General features: G+C 40.1%; 1 pseudogene; it reads left to right on the top strand.

The window, feature by feature from the left end:
- Positions 1–2,446: 2,446 nt before the first annotated feature.
- LOC110577993 lies at positions 2,447–3,222 on the top strand (annotated as a pseudogene).
- Positions 3,223–3,447: the final 225 nt, after the last annotated feature.

The raw sequence follows: 3,447 nt of genomic DNA, 5'->3' as shown, positions 1-3,447 counted from the left end.
GAAAAAGCAAATCTGATTAAAGGCTTCTTGCCTAAGGGAAGAGAGAACTCCATTGACAGATCCTTAGGGATCATTGATTTTTAGGTGAAAAACAAGAAAACAAAGAGAAAAATTGAGAAGGCAAAAGAAAATTAAAGCCTGAAAACAGATGTTGAAAATTGTTTGCATGTAGAAAATCTTTGTTTATGCTTAGAAAATCAACATCTTGAAGCTAAAATGTCACTGAATTTGGATGAATTCTTAGTTTCTCATAGACCCCAAATCCAGCATTCTGCTTGCCATGGGCTACATTCTGAATTATACTGACTGTTTTAAAGTTCTGATGTGGTTTTGAACTTTAATTATTTAAATGTTAAAATAAGTGTCTGAATAAGTAGCAAGGTAAAATTCACTCTAACCTTTTCAACTGAATTCAGATTTGGTAAAATATCAATTCTAGGATAATACAACTTTAAGAGTCATTTAACAATAGACCATTAATTAAAAGCATCTTTAAGGTTATGGCAAGATATTATACTAGATTTGGATGACAGAAAGTAACAGAAATAATTTATCTTCACCCCAATTTTCATTCTGCACAACTGGAGGATTCTAAGAACCAATGGGCTTGTGTATGGTGGTATTTCACTCACACTACAGCATGAAAGTTATTTTCAGTACCTTATTTTGGTCTTGGACTCTCAAGTACTTTATATTTAATTAGGGTAATTTATACTAATATAATGTATCTCTTACACATGATGCATTTATTTATAAGAAATTACTTCCTAGATATTCCCAGAGAATAGCAAGGAGCAAATGCTTTACCAATGATGGGCAAGTGCCTAGCTCAATGTTTTAAAAATAGGAGCATGATAATAACACATAATAGATAATAGATAAAATGCTAAAAAGTTAAGAGTAAGATGGTGAATTAATTAAATGCAGCACTCCATTAACACTGTTGAAAGACCAAGACATTTTATGGTACTTTGATAAATGCAGCTACTAGAACATCCTGTAGAAAGCTTCCCTCTGTATTTCTTTTTGTACTTGAAGGGGAATACATAAAGACTTCTAAGGATTAGACAGAAAGCTATTTCAGCCATCTCTTTCTTTTCCCTAGCTTAGTACATCACTCTCCATAGTATCAGCAAAACCAAATTATAGTTATGGAAATTAAGGAAGGGCATATAGGATTTTACAAAGGACTAAGACTAAGAGACTTTTTGTCCCTGGACAACCTCTGATGGGAGCAGAGCCTTGCTTGCCATTTCCATCAGCCAGACATGACAAAGAAGAGGGAAAGAAAAGGGAATGCTGGGAAAGACCAGCAATCCCTGTACCGACAGATGAAAGATGACTGGAAACTGCTGTGAAAGAGAGGAGAAGGCAAGGGGGTCAACGCTCAGAGACGAAGACCCTTTGCCCTTCTTTGCTCCCGTTTTTATTGGTTCTTCAGGATAATCACAAATCCTTTTCACTGTTTCTCAAGCACGTGATGTGTGACAAGGGGTCTTACTGAAACTAGGAGGATCTGTTTATGGGAAAGATACGATATGCAGATTATGCTAATATGCATGTTCTATGAGTTCTGCTAAACATAGCCTAAGGGACAATGCATACGTCTCTTAGATCACAGGGCAGGTCTTTGGGCTAAGAAAGCTTCGGGAAGGCAACTCCCCACAGCATTCCTATGGCAGAGTGGTCACGCAGGCCTCGGCATTCCAAGGGCCTATGCCCTTCTCCGAAACCTTCCCTGCCGTCAGCAGCCTCGTGTTACATTTTAGCAAGCCAGGTATTATGACTGATTTCATGCTCTACATTAACCCCAACACGGGAAAATAGGAAGTAACTACAAAAAATATGTTTTTCTAAAGTAAAAGTCTTCTTGACTATACAGAGGTATTTCTGTTTTGTTTTGTTTTCCATTTCAACCACAGAAGCAAGATTCATAACCTTTTCTAGGATCCTAAAAGAGAAGAAGAGCGGATTAAGTAGAATGACAGCACAGTATATAGGATAGGGTTGTAACACCCAAAAGAGATCAGTTTATAGCTATTACTGGCCATAAAGCTTGACTGGTGATACAGACATTTGTTGGTAGTCTCACCAGAAACCTTCCTTTATCATTTAAGGAAGTGAAGTAGACCCAGTAAAATGTATTCCGACCCTCGGGGCACCTGGGTGGCTCAGATGGTTAAGCGTCTGCCTTCGGCTCAGGTCACGATCACAGGGTCCTGGGATCGAGTCCCACATCGGGCTCCTGGTTCAGCGAGGAGCCTGCTTGTCCCTCTGCCTCTCTCCCTGCTCATGCTTTCTCTCTCTCTCTCTCTCTCTCTATCTCTGTGTCTCAAATGAATAAATAAAATCTTTAAAAAAAAAATGTATTCCAACCCTAGTTTCAGTTTTAAAAAATAAGCTCGCTCTTTTTCATGGCGCCTCGGAGTTGGTAGGCTGCTTCAGGATGAAGCTGAACATCTCTTTCCCAGCTTACTGGCTGCCAGAAACTCATTGAAGTGGATGATGAATGCAGACTTCGCACCTTTTATGAGAAGCGTATGGCCACAGAAGTTGCTGCTGATGCTGTGGGTGAAGAATGGAAGGGTTATGTGGTGGCAATGACAAACAAGGCTTCCCCATGAAGCAGGGTGTCTTGACCCATGGTCGTGTCCGCCTGCTGCTGAGTAAGGAGCATTCCTGCTATAGACCAAGGAGGACTGGAGAGAGAGAGTGCAAATCTGTTCGGGGTTGCATTGTGGATGCCAATCTCAGTGTTCTCAACTTGGTCATTGTAAAAAAAGGGGAGAAGGATATTCCTGGACTCACTGATACTACTGTGCCTCGTCGCCTGGGGCCCAAAAGAGCCAGCAGAATCCGCAAACTTTTCAATCTCTCTAAAGAAGATGATGTCTGCCAGTATGTTGTGAGAAAGCCCCTAAACAAAGAAGGTAAGAAACCTAGAACCAAAGTGCCTAAGATTCAGCGTCTTGTTACTCCACGTGTCCTCCAGCACAAACGTCGGCATATTGCTTTGAAGAAGCAGTGCACTAAGAAAAATAAGGAAGAGGCTGCAGAATATGCTAAACTTTTGGCCAAGAGAATAAAGGAGGCAAAAGAAAAATGCCAGAACAGATTGCCAAGAGACGGAGGTTGTCCTCTCTGAGAGCTTCTACCTCTAAGTCTGAGTCCAGTCAAAAATGAGATTTTCTATGAGTGACAAATAAATAAGATCAGACATCAAAAAAATAAATAAATAAATAAAAAATAAGCTCATTGCCTCCTACTGGGCAAAGGTTTTAGCTCAGGAGTAGGCATGTGATCAAACCTGGTATACAAAGGAGTCATTCTCCTCGGCTTTATTCCAGGAATTTTGGATCCAAACTGGTCTCTTGCCTGCAGGACATTAAAAAAAAAAAAAGGATGTCCACAGTTCTGGTAGCTGTTGGCAACCATGTTAAGACTACA

This window comes from Neomonachus schauinslandi, chromosome 5 (assembly GCF_002201575.2).
Source record: "Neomonachus schauinslandi chromosome 5, ASM220157v2, whole genome shotgun sequence".
Classification (NCBI taxonomy): Eukaryota; Metazoa; Chordata; class Mammalia; order Carnivora; family Phocidae; genus Neomonachus; species Neomonachus schauinslandi.
The sequence above is the reverse complement of the archived record's forward strand: the minus strand, read 5'-3'. Positions and strand labels throughout refer to the sequence as shown.